This window comes from Dromaius novaehollandiae, unplaced genomic scaffold (genome assembly GCF_036370855.1).
Source record: "Dromaius novaehollandiae isolate bDroNov1 unplaced genomic scaffold, bDroNov1.hap1 HAP1_SCAFFOLD_102, whole genome shotgun sequence".
NCBI lineage: Eukaryota > Metazoa > Chordata > Aves > Casuariiformes > Dromaiidae > Dromaius > Dromaius novaehollandiae.
This window is the reverse complement of record NW_026991412.1, coordinates 18,121-37,156: the sequence shown is the minus strand read 5'-3', so window position 1 is coordinate 37,156 and position 19,036 is coordinate 18,121. Positions and strand designations below refer to the sequence as shown.

At 42.3% G+C, this 19,036-nt stretch overlaps 2 long non-coding RNA genes across 4 annotated transcripts; one reads left to right on the top strand and one right to left on the bottom strand.

Annotated features, from left to right (window-relative positions):
* The first annotated feature begins 103 nt into the window (after positions 1-103).
* On the top strand, positions 104-1,254 carry LOC135326273 (uncharacterized). Its single transcript, XR_010386801.1, has 2 exons — positions 104-451; positions 1,005-1,254. It is a non-coding gene; the product is annotated as an uncharacterized LOC135326273 (long non-coding RNA).
* A 5,976-nt stretch (positions 1,255-7,230) lies between these two features.
* Positions 7,231-18,274, bottom strand: LOC135326290 (uncharacterized). Of its 3 annotated transcripts, none has more exons than XR_010386816.1 (3): positions 18,164-18,274; positions 17,156-17,311; positions 7,231-16,030 (listed from the first exon to the last, which is right to left on the bottom strand). It is a non-coding gene; the product is annotated as an uncharacterized LOC135326290 (long non-coding RNA). The 3 variants fall into 3 exon arrangements; XR_010386815.1 differs by lacking the exon at positions 18,164-18,274 and adding an exon at positions 17,503-17,610; XR_010386817.1 differs by lacking the exons at positions 17,156-17,311; positions 18,164-18,274 and adding an exon at positions 16,745-16,828.
* Between the last annotated feature and the right edge of the window lie 762 nt (positions 18,275-19,036).

Below are 19,036 nucleotides of genomic sequence, written 5' to 3'. Positions count from 1 at the left end.
CTTCTGCTGCTCCCTGCAAGAGACAGCAAAGGACAATCTCCACTTTCTCTGCAGTGGCACCAGGGACAGTCACCTGCCTTAGGAGGGTGGCAGCAGGAGGAATTAGTTACAGGCTGTAAAGGGGCTGAAGTCTCTAGCAAAGGCACAGTGGAATTAGTGCTCCACATTAGGCTTGGCCCCTGGCGCACACAGTTGCTCAGCTCTGCCTCCTGCTTCTGCCCAGGAACTTTAAAGCGGGAGGGACCCTTCTGGTTTGGTATTTCTAGCTTTCCCCTGCTCCCCAAAGCCTATCATCCATTGTCCAAGACCAGGAAGCGACTAGATTGGGAATTAGGGCTACCACAGGAAGTGCCTTGATGTTTACTTATTTGCATTGTGCGACTAGGTGTTATCCTGGAAAACGCAGACAGCCAGTGGCTGAGAGAGCACAGTACGAGTTTTCTGAGCACAGGTAGGTTACAGTTGCCCTTCCTGCATTCCATGGAAAGATGTCACCACCTTCCACTGCCCAACGCTGCCCCTTCTCTCTGGTGTCGTGCCCCAATACTCATCCTGGGTATGACTTTATGTCAGCTGCACATGGCCTCCGTGCTCTTGCATCCCCAGAGAGAGAAGCTCCTGATAAACTCTGAATGTCTTTTGGGTAACCGCTGGGAAAAGTCAGGCTCTTGAGAAACTAAGCTTTTGCACACATTCGGCCAAATGGCTGAAGTAGAAGAAGCCTCCTGGCCACTTAGAGGGAGATGGAAGACTCCTGATGGAGGAAGCTTTGGTGCCAGGAGAGAGCTTCTCTCGCTGACTATGTGCAGAAGGCCAAGGGTTTGCAGTGACAGTGTGCAAAGCAGACCACTCATCTCCCACCCTTCCCTCCCTCTCCCAGGACTGAGCCCAGGGAAAGCTGCCCAGCTTTCTCGAGTGGTGCTCGCTCAGAGAGTCAGGGACGGCACGACCGTTCGGTCCTGGGCTTTGGCAGTCATTTAGGAATCTGCCTGTGTCATTTTCAGCTCTCCACTTGTTCCACGGAGACGAGCATCCCAGTGTGCAGCAGGCAGCAGCTCAAGTCCTCAGAGACAACTGGGTGGAGCTCAGGAATCTTCGGAGCAACTAGGAGGTCCTCCAAAAACATCTTTGAGTGCAGAAAGTGAGCAGCGGGAAGGCAAGACAGGCAAGGCAAGAGCAGGCAGTCCACAGAGTGTTACCACGGAGCCAGTGCAATCAGCTGACTGAAATAAAACATTGCCTATTGAACAGAAATCCACGAGGTGCTTCCTTGGGGTGGAGGGCCTCTTGACAAGCCACTGGCCAAAGCAGGGCTGTTGTGTGCGTGGCCCAGCTGTGCTGGCAGTGTGCTTGAGCTGTGTCTGTATGGGGGGGAGCTGGAGAGGGCTGTGCGTCTGGAGCTGACCTTGAACACCGTGAGGTGGGCGAGTGATTCCAGAGCATATTTGTCTGTGGGGGGGGACTGCGTTCTGGCCAGATGGGGATTCGCTTTCTGGAGTCTGGAGTAGCAGCCTCTGGCCATTCCTGTGTGTTTTGGCTCTGCTTTTTACAGCCCCAGCCGTGTGGAAGTAAGGACTGACTGGAAGACCTTCTCCTCTCTGGTGCCCCTCCTTAGCCATGTAGAAAGCTCAGCAGAGGCCCACCAGTACTTCCAGCACCCAAGCCTCTGTTCAGAGGGTACTTGTGTGTGTCGCACACGCAGGAGTCCTGTACTCCTCACCAAGCAAATGCCAGTCAGTAGAAAGAATGTGAGACAGCAGAGTACTGCTAGGGCTGTCTTTGAACGGTCGGGTCCTGCGGCTTTCAATGCAAAGCGATCTTCACAAAAGGGCAGAGAAAGAACAGGCCGTTCAAGAGGCTGCTTCTGAGTTTCTTTCAATTCCTGTTTAAGCATAGCAGTCTAAATGATAATTGCTGCTAAGTTGCTTAGAGGCTTATCTGAAGCCAAAGCTGTAGAGATGCTTTTTAAAGAAAGTAAGCAAACTGTTGTTGTGATAGAAAAGCCATATCCAGTAAACAAAGTAATGGTGTGTAGAGAAATCAATACAGTTTTAGGTGTGCAAATTCTTCACGATAGCTTTCAGTTTGATTCTTCTAACAGAAGCAATTGATCCATTATTTTTTAGTGCAACATTTCACCAGAAATTGTTTAACTATATTCCACCTACCTGGGAAGCCATATGCTGAAATTTCCCAAAATCTCAAATAGCAAGCCAGAAAAATGATCTTTCATTATGATCTATACCTCAAATACTCTATGTCCTTTTGTGATAATCAAGTAACTAACCTATAAGTTGAAATGTACATGATTAAAGACATACTTTTTGAGTAGAAAGAGCAGAAAGTCGTCCATCTCCTTCTTAAAATTCATTACTGTCCAGATACGACTGAAGAATTTTCAAAATCTCTCATCTTCAGAAGTATCTGAGAAGTTGCATGTGATCAGATTTTGATTAACATTTTCAATGTTTATTCTGTAGTTAATAGGGCCAACAATCATTTTATAATAATCTAACAGTTCCAGCACTGTCCCAAGGCATTGGAAATCTAGACTTTCACCAGGTTGCTGAGGATATTCACCCAAGTTCCTCAAATTTGAGAGAGTACCCTAAGCACAAGGGTGAAAACATTGTTCAGTTTTCCCATTGAAAATGCACAAAAATGCACCACTGTATAGCCAAGACCATAAGAGAAGGTAAGAGAGATCAGGCATTTATCTGAACAAGGGCTTTCCTGAGAATTTCTGACCTTATTGCTAGATTATTCCTATTTTATCCAGTACTGTTTAATATAAAATTGCATGAACAGTGCTTGGAACCATGCTACCTGATTTTCGTAGTCTGTATTTCACAGCTGATGACCACAGACTACTTATTAGACATTTCAGTGCTGAAATTAGGCAGCTAATTTGGTCAGATTTTGTTTTTTCTCTTAAGAGATTTCCATAGGTTATGTGGTTCTTAGTGACTGGCATAGGGTTCTTCCTTGTTAACAGTCTTATTCTCCTGGATACAAAGACTAGCAGAATATCACTGTGTTTCATACAAGAAATATTTACAGTTCAGTGACAAGTGAATTTAATCTTCATAGGCCACAGTCTCAACTCTAATAGGCATAAGCACCGCAGTTAATTGTTATTACAATCACTGTAAAATTAATCTGAAAAGCTCTAATCTATAAATTACAAAAGAAAAAAGAAACCCTGAAAAATGCTACCTGAAACCTCTCAGATTCCAACACTGGGCAGCTCAGAAGCTTATCTAATGCAACAACAGAAAAATAAGAAACTCCTTCAATCCCCCCCACCAACACATTCTCCTGCGGAGATCAACACTGACCATGATCTAATGAAAAATATTTTCAATAAATACCTCTGAAGGAGTACATCGTGTTCCTTACATTTAATAGATGAACAAAAGGCTGAAAATTTCTTAGAGCAAAGCTGTTCAAAACACAGCGATGGGGTCCACAACTTATGTAGTTCTGCATAGTATCACCGTATAAGAACAGAGTTTTGATAGCAGTATCTAGTACAGAAATAGCCTTTTAACTCAATTATTCACTCCAATTATTAGGAAGAAAGGGTTTTTGTTTGTTGTTGGGGGGGGGAAGGGAATTCAGTGGGGAAAAAAAAAGACAGAACAAGTTATGTTTGATAATTTGGGAGGAATTAAGGCTTTTTGAATCATGAAGTTCTCTGTGATTGCTAGCATGAATTAATAAATATATGTATAAATAAACACAAACAAATCTGTATTATGTTGGATTAAATGCTAGAAGGATATTTGCATGTGTCTTGGTCCATACAGTTCATTCTTGTCAGTAGGTCCCATTATATTAGTAAATGATTTTTATGTAGTACAAAATGAAATACCATTTCTTACTTTATTCCCTGGTTACACATTATTTGGGAAGGGAAAGATAAGAATGGTTCTGACAAAACATCTTTTTGTTGTGGTGGGACTGATGTAAATGAAATCTGTGGTACATCAGTACGTCTAGTTAATTAATGCTACGAATCATGATAAATTTTTGTTTATTTCATGCTCTGTTAACGTAAAGCAAAAGTAGCAGAAATGAGCTTTCCTCCTGTGTCAGAGAAGCAAAATTTAACCATGAATGCATGAATCCCCCAGGAACTAGCAAGAGCTCAAATTTTAAGTGCAGTAGGAGTCATGCTGCTTAATTCTGAAAGCAGCATATAATTCTATTGGTTTTGGTTGATACACGGTACCAATGATGAATATCTCTGGAAAAAAAAAATCGTTTGTATTCTAACACATATACTTTGCTATATAGGTACACGTTAATAACTGCATATGTTGATTCATATAACAGCTCTTAAAAATGTATAGAAAAAATGTGTTCTCATTATAAAAAGTTGTTGGGAGAATAAAATAGATGAATCTCATGAAATCATGAAGATTAAAGGTGGAGAACTATTACATCAGAAATATCACCATCATGGAACTTTAAGAGCCTACAAAATCTGTGAACAATATGGTGGAAAACATTTTTCTTTCAGTTCAATTAAAGATATGATGTCTTTAATAGTAAATGCAATTTAAAATACAGATTTCCTTGGAGAGATGTTTATATAAGCTACTTACATTTCAGGATTTCTCTCTCGTAAACTCTTATCTTCACAGAAAATTACTTGCATAAGGAATAAGTCATCACTAAAATCAAATAAAAATGCCATCTATTTTGGCCCCTGTGATGCTATTAGTCCACTGAAAGTTAAAGCCTACAGGTCTCTAAAGAAATTATTGTTCACTTCTGGTTAATCATTGCTTCCAGTAAGGATTTATTTCAATTTATTTTATGTATTTATTTCACCAAAGCGTAAGGGGCCATTTAATTACCTCTAAAGACTGTGTCTTTTTCTTGCATCAGAACAATCATCGGTTGTTTGCTCTGCCCTGATCTTATAATCGGATCATCACACCAGAAAAGCAGCCTCTGCCAGCTGCAACCAGGACTTTCAGAAATTACACCACTGACAGCCCTCTCCTGCTACTGTGAAAATTACATTTACCTGCAGTGCTGAAGCGCTAGAGTCATCTAACTAAATTTGTGTTTTACAATGTAGCTGTCTGCAGCTGAGCCAGTTAACCTTTGCTTACTGAACAGGCATTGGAAAAAACACTGTGTAAAACAGTGTAACTCACCTTGTTCTGTCCAAAAAACATATGAAATACATCAAATGAATCTAGAAGTAACGATTTCTTTCTATGAAAGGAATACAGTGTGACTGTGATAGGTGTAGATGTCTACACACAGGCACCTAAAGTTTAAATGGGACCCAGCCCATAGCCTTACTCTAAGGTTGTGGTGGAACTAGAGACGGCAAATGGGCTGACTCTGCTGAACTTACTGACTAATATAAACTTATTTCCCATAGAGCATCCTGACAGTTTAAACAAAGTTGCTTCAAAATGATCTTTTATGTTGTCCTGCAGGGTCACCCCAACTATCTTAAGAAGGGCAAGAAGGAGGATATGGGCAACTGCAAGCCAGCCAACCTCACCTTAAATTCCTGCAAAGGTGATGGAGTAATTAATCCTGGGTATTATTTCCAGCCATGTGAAGGACAGGAAAGTGACTGGGAGCAGTCAGCACAGATTTACAAAGGGGAAATAGTGCTTGATCAGCCTGATCCCCTTCTGTGACGAGATGACCGGCTTGGTGGATGAGAGGAGAGCAGGGCATGTTGTCTCCCTTGGCTTCAGGAAGGCTTTTGGCACTGTCTCCCATAATATCCTCATGGTCTTGATGAAGTACAGGTCAGAAAAGTGGATGATGGGACACAGTGCATCACCAGCAAGTTTGCAGATGATACAAAGCTGAGAAGAGCAGCAGATACATCAGATGGTTGTACTGCCATTCAGAGGGACCTTGACAGACTGGAGAAATGGGCAGAGAGTGACCTCACAAAGTTCAATAAAAGGAAATGTAAAGGCCTGCACCTGGGTGGTGGTGGGGCAGAGTAACTCCATGCACCAGGACAAACTGGGGACTGATGGGCTGGAGAGCAGTTTTGCAGAGAAGGACCTCGAGGTCCTGGCAGACAACAAGTTGGACACAAGTCAACAACAGCCCTCGTGGCAGAGGTGGCTGATATCGTCCTGAGCTGCATTAGCTCCAGCTCCAGCCTGAGCTTAACAGCTGCACTAGGAAGAGTGTTGCAAGCGGGTTGCAGGAGGGGATCCCTCCCCTCTGCTCAGCACTGCTGAGGCCACACCTGGAGTCAGGCTGGGTCCGGCTCCTTGCTCCCCAGTACGAGAGAGACATGGAGCTACTGGAGCGATTCCAGCAAAGGGCCACAGGGATGTTTATAAATATCTGATGGGAGGGTGTTAGATCACAGCATGTGTAGAAGAGTTTTTAGAGAATGTCTTCAACCAGAAAGACTCAGAACATATCTTGTATTTACACTCTCCTACCAGCACCGCTTTGTCTGCCTGTCCAGCTGCGGTGTCCTTAAATGATGGCAGCTACAAGCAACTTTTGCCCCTGGTCTCCAGGACTGGCTCTTTAACAAGTGTTGTTCGTTCTGGTAGAGCCCAGAGTGACCTGCCACTGACTGCCTCAGTGCGTGGTGATGCACATAGTTGTGGTACGATGCCGAAGTCAGCCTTGTTAGCAAGACTGCTTGTGTCATCAGAAGACAAACACACAGCCTCTTTAGTAATAAATCCAGACAACATGTTTAGTATTTTGATTCAGTGAATTATTCATATATATGACTTTTTCTGTAAGAGGGGAGTTGAGAGGTAATATTTCTCTTACCAAGCTTACAGCTGAATTAGTCACTCAGATCACTGCTTATCATCACTGGAGAGAAACTCGTAGAACACAGTTATTATTATCTTAAACATTTAACATTAACATTACCTATTCATTGCCTACGTCTCTCCATTTACTGTGAGGAGAGCTTAGTTTGGTTCAGCTGTAGACATTCTGCATTGCTTAAAACTGAATTAAGAGAAATAAATATTAGTCACATAAAATCAGTGGGACAATTAAGAAGCTTAGAGGTGAGCTGGTTTTTGTCAAAACAGTGTTCTGAACCAGAATTTTATGTTAGCTAAAAATACATTTGTAATTTTATTTGAGTAACTGGCTTCTACAAACTCTTTGGTGTCCATATGAATATATATGTTTGTGAATGCAAAAATAGATTTCTGTGTGTGTGCATGTGTGTATGTATAAAAATTCACTAAAATCTTCATTAAAGAATATTTTATTATGCTTTATAAATTAGTATATAGAGCTTATCTCACTGGGATTACTCTTAGTAGTATCTTAAATATTTTTCTCTCAGTAGAAATAAAGAAATAAAGCTTGGCTGATTGATAGCTTTTTACAGTATTAGTCTATTGACTTACAAGGCATCATTTCCTCCACAATTCCATCTTACTACACAATTGGACTTCTTAAACCCAATTCTTTCAAGAGTTTTTTGCCTACTACCTAACAGTTAAGAATTGCATGGAGAAGAGGCATGGAAAGGGAAAGGGGAAAGAGAAGGGGAAGTGGAAGAGGAGGGGGAAGGGGAAGGGGAAGGGGAAGGGAAAAGAGAGAGAAAGAGAAAAACGAGAGAGAAAGAGAGTGGGGACATGACAAATCTATGGAAGTCAATGGGATAAGGATCATGGATCTTCAATTTTTTTTTATAATCTCATTTAGCACCCCAAATAATATTTGCTGAAATTTTAATAATAAATGAAAGCTTTGACTTTAAGAAGAGTCTGGTACTGTGTGTCTTGTACAGATATATCTCAGGATTATGCTTCTAACCTGAACATTAATATTCATAGAGAACTCCACTGGTGTCTTATTCTGTTCTATTACTGAAGCAAAGAAAAAAATAAGAAATTATTTTTTCATTTATATTACTAAGCTTCAGTACACTTCTATTCATAGAACAGTGTAAAGTACCCTCAGGTACCTGAAAATGAGGCCTGAGAATTTTAGTTATCTGTTTGTATTTCGGGGCATTCAGTAGTAATGATAAACCATTATACTGCAGGATGAGCTGGTCTGTTAAAGACATATTGACATTCGATAAAAGTTGTCTTCATACAACAACTCTGAATAAAAAAGATTCTATGTTTATGACTCAGTACTTAAGCTCTTTCATAGTAATCGTAAATCTTTTTTCTGCTTTCCCACTATCTACTGAGATTTTTCACTTGAACATTCACCAGCATTTACAAATTGAATGTATTCTGTTCAGTAAGTTCAGAAACTGATTTAAAACCGTATTAGATGGCAAACGCAAGTAAGCACTAATATTGGAGGTCATCGTTGCTCTCATTGATTCACAAGTGCTATCTTGCTTATCTCTAAGTGATCAACACAGAAAATTCCTTCCAAAGTTTAGTCAGATTCCCTGGATTAAAATCATTCAATTAGAAGTATTTTAAATGAAAGTTATTAAGGTAAAATTCATTTTAACAGCAACACAAAAAAATCATGTGCAAATTCACAACTTTCAAAGAGTAATGAAGACAATTTAAAAATAATTTCTATTTTAGAACTGAGTCTAATGGATTTAATTCTGTAAATTTAGTGCAAACTTACAAGTGTTGCATAGGATAAAACTTAGCCCAGGCAGCTTACATTAGATTGTTGAACCCAAAGCCCAAGGAGAAAAGTTTTACTAAAACCTCCCAGGTAAAAAACAACCCTGTGGGAAAAACAAAGCAAAACAAAACCCAGAAACCGAAAATAACACTTGCCAAATTCAGAAGAACAGGAAATGACCAGTTATAGCTTTTGCTCTTCAACCAGAAAGGTAGACTCTTAAAGATACCTACAGGGCTTATTTTATACTTTTCTATTGCTCTGTTCTTCTCTGTCAATGCAGTACTCAAGGGAGGAAAAAACACTTACAATTTGTTTTTACAGAATCAATAACATGCCCATTTATTCCTTTTCTCAGATTTCTTTGATTTTTTTACTGTAATTTCTGTATGTTTCTATTTTTTTTATTCATCCAGAGAATCTCAGAGCCTCATTAAACTCTATAGATTTTCATGACAGATATGAAATAGCCAAAACACATTGGATTGACATTAGGTTTAAAGACAGGGATCACATGCCTAAAAGAGAATATAAATGTATCCTGCCTATATTCTCAACCACTTACACTTTTTTAATTTGCTAATTATGATATTTTGCCTATATGTTAACATATAATATTACTAGGATCAAAATAAATAATAGTGTTATGCTCAAAATCTTGTTTATGGGCAAAGAGGAAACATACCTTACATATAAAGCCAAGAATTTAGTGTTAATATAGTGGGAATCTTAACGGTCTAAATGCAGGATCGTTATTCGTCCAGAAGAAATTGTTACATGAGAAGAAGGGTTCTATACACCAAAAAAGCCTCAATAATAATAATAATAATAATACTGTTAAAATTGTTACACTTCAGAGTTTCTACTCTTTTCCCAGTATTATGTTCACCCTTCCGTTGCTCCGTAGGTCCTAGGTCTGTGGTTCATTTATGGCGGGATGACGGTGGGTGTTAGAGCGAGCTGTCAGCATCTGGGCTCCTTCGCCGGGAGGAATATGATGTTCATGGTGATGGTTTCCTCCTACTCACTCTAGGATTCATCTGCGGCTATTTTTATATGTTTTCTAGTATGCTTTTACATCATTCTTTCTTCATTGGTCTGCAGCTCTGTGTTGGATATGAATTTCTGGTGTTTGGGGCCTTTTACATAAGTTAAATGTGCATTTTTTGTTGTCCTGTTTGTTTATCAACCTATGGTTCTACCGTACAAAGATAAACACAAGTAAAATAAAATAGCCATCGCCATCCGGGCAGTTAGAAAAACTGCTGCCCCAGCTAAGCCGAGGGAAGCAGAGCTGCAGGCGAGACGAGTTCAGACAAAACTCGGGCCAAGCCTGACCAGCCTCAGTCCCGAGGCTGTGCAAACTCAGTGCGAAGCTTACGGCCAGGAGCTAGCAATGCCCATACTGTATTACAGGGTAACAGTAAAATCTCTCAAATTACAAAAATTCAGATTTGTTTTATAAAAACAAATTTAGACATCTGAACTGTCGACGACCACACATGAACTGGAAACTCGGAGTAGTTGAACGATAGGTGAGACAAGTCCTAAAGCAGCTGTCTTCTGATGTGTCTGACTACACTTAACCTAAATAATCTGGGAATTTAAATTGGTTCCCAAGTCTGGCACACACCACTTTGACCCATTTACTCCAGTGTTTGACAGAGACTAAACCTGGGTTCACCGCCTAGGAGGCAGCCAAAACACATCTAACCTGGACCAGGCGAATCCTTGTTTTCTCTCCTTTCTGTCACCATTCCCAGCAAATCTATGTACAACCCGAATAAGCAGCACATGCCGAATTTGGGTTCTGACTCAGGTGAGAGTCAGAATCATTTACCAATAGGTAAATGCAGCAGAGATAAGGCATAAGGATTCACATACACCACATGCTTTTTATGTTTGATATGAATATTACTCTTGTTTTTGTTATGCTCAAAATTATGATTATGGATAAAATTGAAACACAACTTTTATATTAAGACAAGAATTTATCAGCAGTTGCTGATTTTTGGAAGAGTTGAATTAGCTCGACAGTGGTGGCTGCAGTGATGGTTGTACGAGGCATCAGAGAAAGCTGGCTGAGATTTCTGTGAACAGAGGCATGTGCTACTTCTGGATTTCCATGAACGCTGGTGGTGCTAAATGGTGCACTGGTGTGAATAGACCTTATTGACATATCCTTGAAAACCAGGTAGAAATGTTTGTTTGTGTCACCTTTCTAGTCAAAGCTTGCACACAGAAAGCAGCCACAATTTGGTCCTAAATCTATCCAAACTATCTCAGAATTTAAGCAAAATCTGCTTTTAGCATATTTTTAATTGAAGAATAAGAAATTAAAATCATGAAAAGACAATGCGTATAGCTGTGCTAATGATTTTTTTTATAAATTCAGGGTGAAATATTTCAAATCACATTAAAATGAAATCAGACATGTCACATTTAAAATATACGTATATGATTTTCTGCTGTTTTAATTCATTATCAGTACACAAAACACAGAAAACGCAGTATGAATACATAGGATCCCAACACTGAACAAACAATATATCTGAACCAGCAAGAAACCCTGCTTAAAACACAGATTGCCCTGCTGAAGTCCTGTTAACCCCAAAATATATGTGAGATTTCTATGTCTGTAGCAAAAGGTCAGAAAAAGAAGAAAAGAAGGTGTGTTTTGACTAATACATTGACTTAAACTTTGGCTAGTGTGTCATTTTTTTGCTATGACATGTAGGGACTACTTTATCCGCAATCAAATTTCTTGAATGAAAATACAGTATGCAGGTGCTATAAAAAAAGAAATAATATGGTCAAAGTAATAAAAGAGGTAAAGTTCATACATTTGATTTGTTTCTCATATTGCTCATATTTACTTTATTGACCAGAAGGGTGCAATTGGTCAAGGGTTGTAATTTTTAAGCTCTTCATATTGATATATACATATTGTGTGTATATGTGTATATATACATATATATATATATATCTATAAAAAATGTTGAAATGAATTTTAGCCTAGATATTATCTTCCTTGACAGCTAAGAAGAAAGTCTTTCCTTTAAATAGTGTTCTTCTCACATAGCTGTTTGTGGTTTGTAACACAGAGGTATACATGCACACAAGGGAAGATATTTAGTTATAGTGCACACAGGGCATAGTTTAAAGTGGGTTTAAAGAAGAGTAACATTTATTTTTGGTGGCTTTTTTCTTTTTTTGCCCTCCCATGAACATTTGGATAAACAGCAAACAGCTTATCAATTGTTGGATTTGTTGTGGCAAAAACCTGTGCCGTAGGGCTCTGCGACCCAAAAGGAAAGATAATGAAGTCGGTCAGTGAAATAAGATAGAAGTAATTGAATCGATTTTTTCAAGTAAAAAACAAAACAAGGAATCTGTAAGTCTGTTTCATGATTTTTGACTTTCTCTGAAAAGCCTTCAAAGGCGGTTATAAAGGTCAGGTATCTACACACAGTTAGCCATTTTTGGTAATCTGTGAAAATTTGTGGTTATTCTTAGGAGGAATCCTAGCATTTTTAATATGTCTGACTTTTTTTTTTGTCTGCTGATAGATGACCCAGTGTATTAGCGTTAACTCAGCATTTACAATGGAATGCAGTGAGCGTTTTTTGGGAGGGGAGCTGAGTCTGGGGGAAGGGAGAAAGGAGGGGCAGGGAGGAGGAGATTCTTATAATGAAGTTGTGGTGTTAAAGCTGAAAAGTTAAAGGTAAAATGTAACAGCTTGTCATAATTATGTTTCATATTGGCAGGTGTTCTGAACTTGCTGTTTGATAACTAGACATACAAATTTCAGCTCTTAAAGCTTTGCAGCCAATTTAAGGGCTCATTTATTTCACTGACAGCAAGATGTATATGTTGCCTGGCAGAGTGGATGTCTGGGGCCAAATCCACCAGTTTGTTGCTTGCTTGTCTCACGGGAAGTAAATAGTAGCAATTTTTCAGCATAGGCATACCAGCACAAGGTGTTTAGCAAATAAATGAGCATAAGATGACCTGTGGTGTCCTGAAATTACTAAAATTCATGAATAATAAAATGATCTATAGCTTGTTAGCAGAGGGCTATAGCAAAGGCTAATTTGCAGTCACTGAAGCTTTACAGGATAATTTGTAACTTTTGAAAATTTAATGACTTCATCAGCTTTTACCAGTTTTTCTTTTTACCAATATAATTGTCTGAAAGCTACCTTCGGCAGAGCTCTTCTGTCTAGATAATATCACAATCACCTATGTCATCACATTATGAATACTTAACGGACTTTATCTGAAGAACTACTTCTCTTTTCTTTTATCTTTCCTTTCATGTCTGTATTACGGTAACTAACAAAAATGTGTCTTTATCCTATGAAGACATACTTTTCATTTTGTTAAATCTTCTTGACATGGGAGACAGTTATAAGAAAAAAAATCAGTAGAGTAATGCAAAGGGAAGAGGAATTTAAAACATATATATGTTAACATATACATAAATACATATACATATTTGAGCAAACTATAGCTCACTGGAAATACACTGAAAGCACCCTAAAACAAGATCAAAGAAATCAGATGGAATCTTAAAGGGCTCTGCACATAACATATCACACATATTCAACAGCATTTAGTTACGGCTTTGCCAAGGAAAAGAGGGACCTGTGAGTTTTGATCCTCGATCACAGTGTTTATTTTTAATTAGATGAGATAGTCACTAACCCATGCATACAGAAATAATCAAGGGAACAGGGACCAAAACCACAGCTGTTGTCTCCTTCACCTGAAAGGCTGATCACTGAGTACGCTGTTCTTTCGTCCTTCCAGATTCAAACATTTTGAATTCTTTGGTGTCTTAATACTCGCTGTCTCCTACGTACATTACAGTTGGAGCCAGATTTGTGTTACCTTGGATATTGCTACATGAAAACGGGATGTAAGCCAATAGTCAGGCATACTTCAAAGTGAAGACTGTGGTTATGTTAAGCATTGCAGGAGTGCACACACTCCTGCAGCTTATAATTTGCTTTTCAAATGGTGACACTGTTTTAAGGCCTCTGAATTCTCTGTGTCACCTATCTCATAGGTTTCCTGGGCACATTTAGAAAAATATGCCCCTTCGCTACACTTTTGTGTGTCCCCTTTCTACATAAAGATCCCCACCCCTCGACGGGTATAAATATAACTACAGGTTGACGGCACCTTTTTCTCACCTAGTGCCATACCTTTGAGAAAGAAGAGATCCATCTAAAACTAGTGAAGAAAGTCCTATGCCAGGATTTATACGGGACTAACTCATTTCAATACCAAATGTACCTATCAGAGGAATGTTCCACCTGCAAAAACATACATTTCTATCAGGAAATATTTGAACGTTAATCTAGAAAAGCAAAAATAGAAAATGGGAGCATCCCCTGTGCAATCGCTACTTTTTTAAAAACATACTCTTAGTTAGGGAAGTTGAATTTTTAAACCATTAAAAAGTAAAGATAATTAACATCATTCACATAATACAGAGAAACAGCGATATTCGTCAGATACTTTTTAAAGTGCTTTAAGGGGATACTTACGAAGAGAATATTAGAAAAAGAGAAAGTACAACTGGAATATAGCAATATCTGGAAAATACAATTTAAGGAAAAGAGTATTCAAAGGAGGAAAGGGAAAGATAAAATAAATGAAATAAGTAGCTAGTGCACTTATTTTACAATTTTAATTCATTTTTAACCTTTGAACACTATTGAAGGCAAAAAATTGCAAAATTTATTCATTTATAGAGCCTTTTTAGTTTATTTTAGAAGTAGTTATTCTCTGACAATGCAGAACAAATCTCTCTTTTTAAAATATTTTTGATTTATGATTTAAAATTAATGACTTAGAAAGTATCATTCTACACAATATTTATATTGGTCTTCAAGTATTATATGTTGAGAAATCGCTGTATTATATGTTGAGAAAATATAAGATAGATCATGTGCAACAACGGGTTTCTCCAGATAACGGGCATCCTGAAGGAAACTTTACATAGGTAATCACAGTGACCTTGCTCTCTGTGGACAGTGTTTTTTGTAGTCAGAGCATATGGACCATGTACTTAGTCCCAGAACTTCAGAGTGGGTGCTTAAATCACAGTAAGTGGGAATTGCTCCTGAAAAAGGAGCTCAAATCACAGTAAGTGGGAATTGCTCCTGAAAAAGGAGCTCTTTTTTTTTTTTGATTTTGTTTTATCCCCATCTCTGTCAAAGCAGTGATGTATCCTTCTGAGTTTTCTTGGGTAGAGGAAAAAAAAAAAAGATTAGGGACCTTGATCATATCACCTTCACTAGTCTGCTACTAAAAAAAAACTGAAAAAAAATCCTATTTCATCCCCTTACCATGCTTCCCCAGGAACTTAAGCTCTGTGAGCCAAAGGTAGTAGAACAATGAAGCAGTAGTTTAATGTTGTTTTTATGTTTAAATAAATTATTATCCTCTTTCTTTTTTCTGTATCCCATATCTTTTTTGTTCTTTCAGGCTATGAATATGCAGATCAAGTACTCTGTCTTTCTCTTTTTTTCCAGTAGCAAAACCATTAATAATTCCGTATAGGATTCTGACTATTTGGTAGTCTAAGAGCAGCTGTGAATTGCCCAGAAAAGATCCACCCCTTGTGGACACCGTGTCAGCATGATACCCGGTGATGACAGTGCACCTGAAGTCTCTTTAGGCTTGAACACACCACAGGCACAGTGTGCTGGGTCTGCCTGTTTGGCTACAGGCTAACCTGGACACAGTTCGCTGGGAGTCTCTGAATAGTCACACACCCAGAAGGCTGAAACTTGTATACATATACATCTCTGGAAACCGTCTTTTTAGGTTGTACATACGCTATAACATTGCTATATGTCTTGGCTGCAGAAAGTATTTTCTAAATGTGTAAGGTTGTTGGATAACTGCATTCATTCTGAGCTTGCATGGCAAATCTCATATGCTCCATAGGTAGAGAAACAGCAATTAATATTATCTACCAGGATGAGAGAGAGACTCCTGCAGCACCGAGACTGAAGAATAAAGATATTAAATTTTCATACCATCTTAACACCAAGTAATGTTTACCAGCTCATTCAATCTCCTTATTCAAGGTCTAAAATGAAATAATCACTTTAACTGTTCATGGAGAATATTGCACAATTTTGACTATGTGATATATTCGTGATCTAAACCAGAATCCATTTAATCAGTTACCGAATCAAACTTGAGATCTAGGGTGGCTTTTCTATCGAGGACAGCGGGATGCGTTCCCGACAGAACTTTATCAAGGGTTCTCACCACAAAGGTCTGTCTTAGTTACTCTTTTTTGCACTAAGCACAGACAGCAGCAGTTCACACACCAGCACGAAGCCCGGCATCACAGCCCTCGGAAAGGAAGTCGACTGTGCCTGCTCGGTAACCCTCAGGTGGGGAGGTGGGCGAACTGCACCAGATAAAAGCATTAAAGCTGTTAACACTCTGGTCTGATCATTCTAATATGCAACATTCCAGCAAGTCAATTTAATGAGCTTAGTGCAGTAAGAGCAATTTCAGCTATTTTCACATATTTGAGTGCTTGAATGTGAGCTATATTTCCTTCTTTTATCTTTTTAATACACCTAATTAAAACTACACAGACTTGGTTAACTTTTTAAAATAGCCACTCTCTACAGAATACTGGGAAAGGAGCAAAATTAGTCAAGTATTTTTAGAACTGCTTGTGCCCTTAAACTGAAAATGTTATCATTTATACATCTGTGAGCAAGGATTACAGGATCAGACCCTGAATTACATTTTACTCATGCTTATCAATTGTTTCCAGACTATTACATACATGCTTTATCCACAGATTAGTTTAAAAAATAATCCTTTTTTTTACCTGATATTTTTACCTGATATTGTGTGGTTTAATGGCTTTGGGGGGGTGGTTGCAGGAAGGGTGGGACTCTGCGGGGCCCTCAGGGCAGGGGTGCCATCCCAGATGCGTAGGGAGCGCATAGGGGTGCCCCACGTGGCTGTCAGCTTGGCAGGAGGAGCCACGGGTCTCCCACCCCACCAGACAGGGTGGGGGGGGAGGGGGAGGAGGAGGAGAAGGAGGAGGAGGAGGGGGGATTTATGAGCTCGCAGAGGACGCCAGAGGAGGCAGCAGGGAACTCACCAAGGGCCCCGCATCCCAGACGAGAGGAGGCATCAGGCTGCTGTGCCGCTGCTGGAAACATCCAGACCCCTGTGCAGCGTACGAGCGCCTGGGGAGATGCCAGAGGCAATGGAGGACCCATCGACACATGCTGCACCGGGGAAACTCATGGCTTTAGGGCAGCTGTACAGGAGGGAGCAGGGCTCAGCGGGGGTTCCAATCAGTTGGTGCCCAGGTCGGCTGGTACCCACAGTCTGTGCCTGGGGGCAGGGGAGGCCTCAGGGTGTCCAGGAGCATCTGTCTTCTACCCATCTTCTTGCTTGCCTAGCCACAATTCTCAAGTAAATAACTTGGGGCTGCACTAATCGTATCTAACTCAAGTTGACCTTAACCCTATTTGGTCCAGAGGTTTTAAACTCCTTCATGACCTACCAGCACTCTCGGGCACGCCTATTGCATCAGGAGCCGTCCTCCCGCCGACGCCGTGCCCTAATCCCGCTCCGGGGCCCGCCTGCCCCCCCGCTCCTCCAGGCTGCGTCCGCAGGGGCGAGCGCACGCCCCGGCCCGCGCTGGGGAGGAACCGGGGCCCTACAGGCGACACACGCAAAAGGGAGAGTCAGAGCCGCGCTCCGGCAGACCCGGCGCCGCGCAGACCCGGCGCCGCGCGGCCCCCGGCCCGACTCCCCCCCCCCGCCCCGCCGCCTCCACGCAGCGACGGCCCCGGCTGGCAGGACACAGCCCGACACCCGCGGCCACCCGAAGGCACACGCTCGCCTCACCTCGCCTCACCGCGGCCCCCACATGCTCGACTCCAGCGCGCCTCTGCCCTCGCCCGCCGCCGTCCAGCCAAAACACCCGCCCTGCTCGCCGCCATCTTGCCCGAGCGCGAGGGGCGGGGGGAGCGCGAGGGGCGGGGGGAGCGCGAGAGGGGCGGGGGGAGCGCGAGGGGCGGGGGGAGCGCGAGGGGCGGGGGGAGCGCGAGGGGCGGGGGAGCGCGAGAGGGGCGGGGGGAGCGCGAGAGGGGCGGGGGGAGCGCGAGAGGGGCGGGGGGAGCGCGAGAGGGGCGGGGGGAGCGCGAGGGGCGGGGGAGCGGAGCGCGAGGCAGGCCAGACCCGCAATGGCCCCACCCTCGCGTGGTCGCAGCGCCGCGCTGCAGCCGGCCGGCTCCCGCGCGCTAACCGCAGCCCGCCGCGCCACCCCGGCGCTCAGGCCGAGCAGCGAGCGCCCCGAGGCTGCTCTGCCCGCGCCCGAGAGAGCGGCGGGCATCAGCGAGCAGGCGCTGGGGCTGCCCCGGGGAGAGAGCGCCGCGGAGCAGCTCCGAGACAGCACTGCCCGTCCCCGCGCCCCCAGGAAGCACCGAGAAGGAAAAGCCCTCTCGGGAAAAGCGCTCCCGGTCCGTGAGCACCGGGCAGGGGGCACGAGCGCGGCCCCTGCGCTTACCCGTCCCCGAGAGAGCGCAGAGTAGCGGCCAACGCGGCGACCGGCAGCGCGCACGTGTGCGCCGGCTGCCCGCAACGGTCTTCGTACGCAGCGGTGGCCGCCGGCGGCTGCAGTGCTGCCTTGTCGACACGCGAGGGCAGCCGTGAGCGCGCCGGAACGCAATGCGCATGCGCGCCCCCCCTCCCGCGTGCAGTGCCGCCTTTCAGACACGCGAGGGCAGCAAGGAGCAGGGCGCAGCGCTTTCCTGCCCCCCTTGCAAAATACTCGCTAGGCAAAAGTGGCTTGGGCTCCTCCCGAACGCTTACCTGGCTTCATTACTACAGCTATTAGGAACCGAAGTGCATAGCCTTCTAGAAAAGGGAACGACCGTCTTTTCAGAACTTCCTGCGACTCCCCAGAATTGTCACTGCCTTGCATCAGCAGCCAGCTTCTTCCAACCCAGCCGCAAGAAACATTTTGCCTTCCCGGCAGAACTTTCTGCTCCCCGGGGGGTCCAAAGGAAACCCGTCACTCACTACTGTCTGTCAAAACGTACCGGAAGCCCTCAAATACAGGACAAGACGCCTTCTCTAAGGAAGCTGACTACTAGGTCTGCTTCACGGCAGCTTCTCCCCAGTATCAGGGCCCACTCAATAAACAAAATAGGACGAGAGATGTCTTAATCTGCTCCAAGTGCTTTCGTAGAAGAGAACAACATCAAAACGAGGTATTATTGCATTTAGCCTCCACTACACGTGCTACCCCAGCGCCACTGTGACTGCTTATTAGCAATAGCAATTAACAACTATGATTAGTGGTTTGATTTTCTGTTAGTCTAAGTATCTGATGTTCTTGTACATGCTATATTAGATTTTTGTCACAGGAACAGTGAAT